An 8,525-nucleotide genomic window follows, 5' to 3' on the forward strand; every position below is an offset into this window, starting at 1 on the left:
TAGCACCTACGTATGCAAATTAACCGCCATTTTTGTTGGAGGTTAATTTGCATATCTCGCTGATTAGCCCATGGAAGGCGTAGTGAAGGTACGGTCAATTACCCTGTTTGTCTATTATTAGATTAGATAATACATATTCTTTATCTAATCTATTGATAGGTACTTAGGTTGCTTCCATATCTTGCCTATTGTAAATAATGCTGCAATGAATTTAAGGATGCATGTATCTTTTTGAATTTGTGTACACTTGAAACTAATATTATATAGAATGTTACCGATAAGTTAGAAATTATAATAATAAAAATCATCTGGCCCAAGGAGGCTAGTGGGGAGAGGGTCAATGCAACTGAATTATCATCTGCATGGTAGGAGCCTGGGCCCTCAGGCTCCAGCTGGACATTAGTGGAAACTCACGCCTCTGCCAACTCTCTCCCCTTGGTCCACTCTGAGAGAGGCAAAGTCACCATTCTCCTTTTTGTACATCTCAAGGACTTTGTCTGCTTGTTTTCTGTAGGCCTCAGTCTCCTCAAAGAAATCCAAGAGTACAGGGCTGTCTTCAGTATTGGCCAATGCAGAAAAGACTGGAGAAAGAAAATGGTAGTTTTGTGGCTAAATAGCACTGTCAATGCTATGACTTAATACATTTATGCATGGTGGAAACAATAACAATACCTCCTGTATTACAGACAGGTGAACTGAGTGTTGGAGAGGCTAAGAAAGTTGTTCCAGCAAATCAGCTAATCAGCAGAAGAGCTAAACTTAAACCCAGATCCTTCTGATGCTCAAGCCTCGGTTGTTACCTTATTCAGATGCCCCAACCCCAGCATTGATAAAATGTGAATATTTGAATGAACTCTTTCTATCTCTGCCAAGGAAGGAGAGAATCATTAACAAGAAGTTTTGCCTAGAGAGAGAAGATAAAGCTCAGTCTTCGTTAAGGCAAGCTCCTGAAGGAGTTTCTTGGCTGCTGAATTTTTGTATATTGAATTATGCTGAAATTTGCAATTTTTAAAGGAACTCTGTGATAATTCTCTTGGGAAAAGTAAATAAAAGAACTTGGACTTTAGAGTCAACACTGGTGGGGTTGGTTTAGGGTCACCACATTTTGGCTGTTTTTTTAGGCCAAGTAATTTAACCTCTTTGAGCCTCTTTTAACTCTAAAACAGAAAGTCTCATAATCTTCATAGTCTTGTTATGAGATTAAATGAGACCGCTGTGTAAACTGTAGTATTAATACACAAGTTTTAGATGTTGAAGTGAACATATTTCTAAGTAATTTGGAAGTGTACTACCCAGAGCATCTTATTTAATTCCAACAAATACCCAAAAAGCTTATACTATTATCAGCTTTATTTTACACATGAGGAATCCTTAAAGAGGTTATGTAACTTCCCATAAAGACCATGAAACTAGTAAATTATGAGACTGGGATTCAAAATCAAGCCAATCTGACCCCAGACAGAGCCCATGTTCTCTGTAATGATGCTCTGCTGCCTTATGTAGCTTTCTATTTTTATATATTTAATTTTTTGAGAAGTGTATCAATAACAGGAGGAAACCCTCTTGCAACTCTTTTCAGGAGAGAGAGGAATAATCAAGTTCATGAGCATAAGTAGAGTCCATTTTTGATATGTACATCATAGTATTATGTTAAATATCACTGTATGATTGAATTCTATATCAATCTAGAATTAAGCAGTATTTTAACAGATTATAGCTTGTGGTGCAATTGAAGTCATTCACTCTGAGATCCTGAAATTCACTCAAATGTGTTGTAGCTATTGCATTACACTGTTCAATCATCTGTAAGAAAGAGTTTATCATTGTGTATTGCTGTCTTCGGGTTGAATATGAAGACACAAAAAAAAGTGATGCAACATAACCTATTATCCTTTAAAATTTGTTTGTGGTTTCTCAATAAATCCTCTTTCAAACCTGTATCTTCTTATTGTATCTGTGAGTTAGATGCCATAGGTACCCAAAACCCTCATGAGAACCACAGATAAATTGTTTAAACAGATCATGGCCATATCTCAAACATTTTCAAGAAGAAAAAAATGCAAACATTTCTAGGTATGTAAGTGTCTTATTTTCTGGAACTAAAATCTTAGATCTGTGCTTTTTCATCTTTGTGTTCTTCTCTGTGGCAGACAGCCTGGGACCTGATTACCCATGTGCAAAGCAGCACAAGGTCCCATTCCTCATGATAATTGCAATTAATCTCTTTTGGCCACTCCTGCTCATGGGACCAGTCTTCATAGGACACAATTACAACTTCATAGGTTCTACACCCATAGACTATCAGGGCCCGATAGGACCTTAGAGTTTATCTACTCTAACCTCCTCCTCTTATTTTACAGCTGAGGAGACAGACATTAGCAACATTAGGCGATTTGCACAAGGTTATAGCTGGTCATGCTATAATGAGTCCCATTGACATATCTTGAACTGGGTTCCTAGGTATGGCTCTCAAGTGAATATTACTCAAGGTCGACATCATCTTCATGAGTCAAAAGACAGAAACTGGCCTTCCACTTTTGCTGTGGCATACAGCTACCCTGAGAAAACAGAGTAGACAGAAGTCAAGAACAAGAAAATGAGGAGAATGGTACCATGTTTACTTACAATATCAGGTGGATATCTAGAAATATTTGGCTCACAGTCATCCCAGTGTTTCCTGGATTGGACTGGGCAGTCGGATTCTTTCACTTCTAAGACAAAATTGTAGACATCTGTGGATTCCTGAAAAATTCCCAAGAAAGCAACAGTGTAACATGTGGGAGCCCAGTATGTTTTCATTAGAAACAATCTCTTGATTTCTTAAACAGAATTTCTGTTCCTTTCCAAATCATTGCACATGTCTACTTTTGTGTCATTTGAACTAATTATTTAAATAAGTAGCTTGAAAATATACTTCCAAATGTTATTGTTAGTTGGTCATGATGTTGCTTCTGTTCATGAGCTTTAAAAAATAATCAGTAAATAGGACCATTTGTTTGGGCGGAGATGTTGAAGGTGTAAACCTAGAAATTATAACTGATGACAACCACATCAGGAGCTCCAATCTGTATGCACAATTGTGTCCTCTCACCCAGCTCTTTCCTGAACTTGGACTTCCTGCCTTAATTTCAACTTGCCCAAACCTAAAATCAGCTCTTCTCTTACAAATCAGCTACCTCTCTCAATTCATCTTTCCTTTTGTCAATGAACCATTAATTATTTCTTGCCTTAATCTTTGGCTGAAAAAAAATGTGACATCAACCTTGATTTCTTTCTTTTGCTTTTGCTATTCAGTCACCAGGCTTTGAATGATCTTTCTTTGAAAAGTCTTATGTCTTTTCTTCATTCTCATTGCCATAAATCCCACCGCCTTGGTCTGTCTTCATTTCCTCATTCCTGAACATGTAATACATCTTTCTAGGTCAAGCCCATGCCCATTTGCATCCATCTCCCCAGGTACACTGTGCTCCCTGCCTCCGCTCAGAGGTAGCCCTGGACCAATTCATCCTGTGTCCTATAATGTGGCAGAGATCCTGGACTGGGACTAGTAGTCACTATGTTGCTGGTTGAATCCCGAGTCCCTGCACTCATTCTCTGCAACCTGTGGAGCCTCCACATCTAACACTTTAAGAAGCATCAGGTTATCTGCTTGTCCTCTGTGATGCTCTATTGTCTGACCTCTCTAATTTTAGTGGTTCCTCCAAAGTGTAGGTTATTTTGGGGAGTGGGGAAGTGAGGCCTCCCTCCTTCATCTCTATCAAGCTCTCAAATCTATTAAAAAAAAAGTATATAATGTATGTCAGTGATTTTTATCTCATGGCACATATAAACTAATTACTAAAATTCTGCAGCACATACAAATATATTTTTTTGCCAATCTGACAAAAAAGAAAATAGGTATAATTTTGATTCATTCACATTGTACGGCTTTGGTATGTTTGCTGTTGCCTTATTTCCATTTGACAATCTAAGGGACAAGAGGTCAGTGTCCCTGACTAAATAGTCAGGTATTGTATGTTTTAAAATTCCTGTGGCACACTAGTTGAAAATTGCTGATCAAAGTGAAGAGAGTAGGCTTGCTTTGCAGCAACATCAGCCTACATTCTTTCTTCCACCCTGCTTGTTGTGCCAAATCTCACATAGAACTTCCATAATTCCCCTGCTTTGTGTAATTACTCTCTAATACTCTCCTTCCTGATTTCTTACCCGCATAGAGGTGGTATTCCTGGAATTTTCCTAGAATGTCTTTAACTCAGCCCAACTTCCTGTTCAAATCCTGCTTCATTTGAATTTCCCATATGAAGCATTCTCTCATTCAATGGTAATAGATCTCCTTTCATTAGCTTGTCCAGCATCTATAATACTCACTTGGTCACTTAAATATATCCTACCTTACACAGTGTGTGTGTGTGTGTGTGTATGTATGAGCTGATTCTCATTTCCTTAAGGGAAAGGCTTAAAATTCATTCTAATTTTTCTATTATAGCATTTGATTGGACTCAGCCTTAGTGCTTATAAGTATTCACAGATTGATTCATAGTTATGGACATACTAATAACAGACGTTAGTTTGAAAAAAAGAAAAGGAATATTCTACAGCAGCAGCAGAAACCAAACAGAAAACCCTGACCAAGGCCATTCCATTGTGTAAAGCAGTAGGCTTAGTGGCTAGAGTCACACTTGCCCCTGGTGCATGGTTTCCCAACTTAGCTCTGCCACTGGCAATTCCTTACCGCTTTGTCCAACTAGGCATCAGCGACCCGCAGCAACTGAAAAAGGTAGCCACTTGAATGTCCTTTACTGATTAGGTCTAGAGCTTTCCCAGCCAGGGGCTCAGTAGCACTGCAGTCTATGGGACTCACAGCGTGGGAATATCTAAGTGTGATCCAAAGGATGGAAAGCTGAGGGGCAGTGAATGTCTTCATTTTGTTAAAACATGAAAACCATCCCTTGCTGTGGTATACCACAGCAGAGAATTTTATACAGACTTTTTAAACACACACACACACACACACACACACACACACACACAATTGATTAATCAGTCTTTCTCCATTTTTGTTGTGTAAACTGAATGTTCACTGCCACAACCTTTTGAGCAGAGGTTCAGGATCTGAAGAAGGGACCAACTCACAGATGAAAATACTATTCAAGAAATATGAATTTGGAAGGCATGGGGGGCCAGGTGGACACATCTCTCTTGTGGAGGCACACTGAAACCTGGTCTTATTTGCCTTTTTTTCAATTTTAGATACACATCTTGCCCTCAGTAAAGCACGGCAAACAGGTAGCAGACGGACTATCTCTACAGTCCATAAAGATCAGTAAGATCCAGTAAATATTTACTTTGAGGCTATTAGGTCAGGAGACTGCTTTGAGCCACCGCTGTCTCAACACAGTTGTGCTAACGTCCAAGGTCCATCATCCTTCCACATTCCTTGGAGCACTCTTATGACAGTATTGGGAAAGCGGTGGCTTTCCACATCCCCCCATTTTTGTTTTCTTAATAAATCTTGAAAAATGTATGCCATGTGTAGGGTTTAAGTCCTTTTAAGACTCTTCATTCTGAAGGAAAAATACCACATGATCTCACTCATTCATGGATAATAAAGACCATTACAAAATTTTGAACAGTAATAGATACAGAGGCAGAGCTGCCTCAAACTGATTGTCAAACTGCAGCGGGCAGGCCAGGGAGGGCTGGGGGGCAGGAGGGCGGGGGGTAAGAGATCAACCGAAGGACTTGTATGCATATATATAAGCATAACTAATGGACATAAGACACTGGGGGATAAGGGAGGCCAGGGAATTGTCAAGGGTGGGGGAGGGGGAAGGAAGGACACATATGTAATACCCTTTGTAATACTTTTAGCAATAAAAAAAGACTATTCATTCTGCATCTGAAGACTAGAAATAAACATATAAGAACAAGAATGAGACAGACACTAGTGGTTATGCTATGAGGCAAATATAAGGAGAGTCAATGAAATGGATTAGTTCTTTTAAGTCCTTTTTAAATTGCTGCCAGGCATCTAAGGAATTAGTCTGTAGTCGGCTTCTTTCTGGGCCATCAGTTCCTTATGGGTCCCCTTCTCAATCACTATCCCCTGTGACATGACAGCAATGATATTCAAGTCCTGGATGGTGGATTAATGGTGGACAATGACAATGCAGGTCTGACCTTCTCTGGCTTTGTTCAGGAAAACCTGCACCTCACACAGCTGATGACTGTGAGCATGGCAAGGCTTGTTTACCACCTGCCAGGTAATCTTTGGACTGTTTCTCCTCTCTCTCCTTCTCCTCCTATTCCTTATCTTTAGCTTGTTGCTTGGGGCTACTGCTATATGTGTCTGGAGTAGTCGATTGTCTGCAGCTGCAGGTACAGGATGAGGCTCCACGTGCCAGGTCCTCATTAGTCTAGTCAGTTTCTCTCTGGGATCCATGTTGAAGTTTAATATTCCTTGCAGGAATTCACATGAGCTTGGAGGAGTTTTCTCAAAATACATAAGCACATCCTCAACCAAAGGTTAACAAAGGACCCTTCCATAAACCAGACACATTTTCCTTTGGCTTATTCTGACACCAGTATAATTCCATAGGTGTCCTGCCATCGGTGTTACAAGTGAAAAAATGTAAAGTAATAAAGGCTTGGTGTAGTCTACTTACAGGAGACTTCACCACTATTTCCCTTTTTTGTTTTTCAAGTTGGGATTTTAGCTGCTGATGTTGGCCTTCCATAATTGCCTGTCCTTGGGATTTGTGTCGTATTCCTATTAAGGTACTCTATTTTCCACTTTTTACAAAATTGCTGTAAATGACAGCTTGCGTATGCAGGTCTATTATCAGTTTTAACAACTTTTGGAATTCTCATGATGGCAAAAGCAGCTAGGCAATGATTAATGACCTGATTTGCTGTTTCCCCTGTAGATTTGCTGTTTTCCCCATAGGACCTTTGAAAAAGTGTCTACAGAGACATGCAATGCCCCAAGGCATCCAAAAGGAGTCTAGTGTGTTACATCCATTTGCCAGATAGGGTTCCTTATCAATCCTCGAGGGTGAATTCCTATATTAGGCCCTTGAGGCAGATGTAACATGCAAGTGGGTCATTCCTTGATAAATCTGTTTTGCCTGCTGTTGAGGGATTGAGAACTGTTTGGACATTTTGGCAGGCTGATGTAAAAGCTGATGAGATTTTGTGGCCTGTTTTAATAAAGCAACCAACTGATGAACATATGCATTTCCTTTTGTTAAAGGACCAGGCAGGATGGTATGAGCCCTGATATGAGTAATATAAAAGGGGTATTGTCTTTGCTGTACAATTTGCTGTACCTGTTTAAGTAGTATAAATAGACTTTGGTCACTGAGCCATCTTAATTGAGCAGACTCAATTCTGTTTACCAGGCCAGTAGTATAGGCAAAATCAGAAATAATATTAAGAGGCTCTTGGAAATCCTGCAATGCAGACTTAATAGCTTCTAATTCAATTGTTTGCACAGAAGTATGACTGGTCTGGATGACTCAGTCTGAGTCATTAGATGAACCATCAGTAAAAACTGTTAATTCTCCAGGAATGGGTTCCTGTCTAATATTTTTTTAGTATAAATAATAGGGGTGTAATATAAAAATTGTAGTAACTTGTTTTTTAGTAGGTGACAACCAAGTTCCCCTGAATATTCACTTATTTCAATTTGCCAATTCAAATCAGTCTGAAATAACATTTCTAATTGCTTCTGGTGAGGGGAAGGTAGATGCATTGAGGTTCTTGTCCTCTAAGCTGCCTGCAGCGCTTTCTGAGTTGAAATACTAATTGAGCCATGAGTTCTATATATGTAACCACAATTTTAGAGGAATGATGCCCTAGGTGGACTCACTCAATAAGAGTAAGAGAGTTTTTATTTTGGAAGATGACTCCAGTGGGACTATTTGCAGTAGGATTAATCTGTCCTAATAAAGGCAATTCAGGCTATACCCATGATACTTGGGCTGAGAAGGTTGCCTGCTCCATCCTACCTTCATCAGTTATTGTTCAGGGTGAGGAAAGATTAGAATTATCCCTTAGTATATTGAATAAATTTGTCATTTTTCTATAGAGATTTTTAGGTAAGGTCTTAATGTTCTCTTATAATTTTTGAAAGTCATGTAATGTTTTAAGGCAATCCTTTTGTATTTCTACTTTTTAAGGCTTCACTTATTGGTTTTAAATTACACTTCTTAGATATTTGAAGGGCATTTTTCTCTGTATTTCTTCCCATAGCAACCTCTAAGTGACAGTTAGGGGTTTTCCTTTCTAATTGGGTAGGCACTGCTAAAGTCTGCTTTACCTGTGGGTGTACCATAAATCACTATACTAAAGACGTTTAATTTCTTTTAAACAGAACAACCAACTTGGTTGCCTTTCAGAAAATCAGATAGAAGAGAGACATGCTGGCCAATACTGCAATGCATACATTTCAAGTAAAAATAACTTTCTTTTTACTTATGGTGTCTCATTAATGGTGAGATTTAATGCTTGCATAATAATTTTTA

At 39.0% G+C, this 8,525-nt stretch overlaps 1 pseudogene; it reads right to left on the bottom strand.

Moving 5' to 3' along the window:
- Positions 1-399: 399 nt before the first annotated feature.
- LOC139002659 (histidine-rich glycoprotein-like) lies at positions 400-4,924 on the bottom strand (annotated as a pseudogene).
- Between the last annotated feature and the right edge of the window lie 3,601 nt (positions 4,925-8,525).

This window comes from Myotis yumanensis, unplaced genomic scaffold (genome assembly GCF_028538775.1).
Source record: "Myotis yumanensis isolate MYYU_CA2020_CCGP unplaced genomic scaffold, mMyoYum1.0.hap1 SCAF_2, whole genome shotgun sequence".
Lineage (NCBI taxonomy): Eukaryota > Metazoa > Chordata > Mammalia > Chiroptera > Vespertilionidae > Myotis > Myotis yumanensis.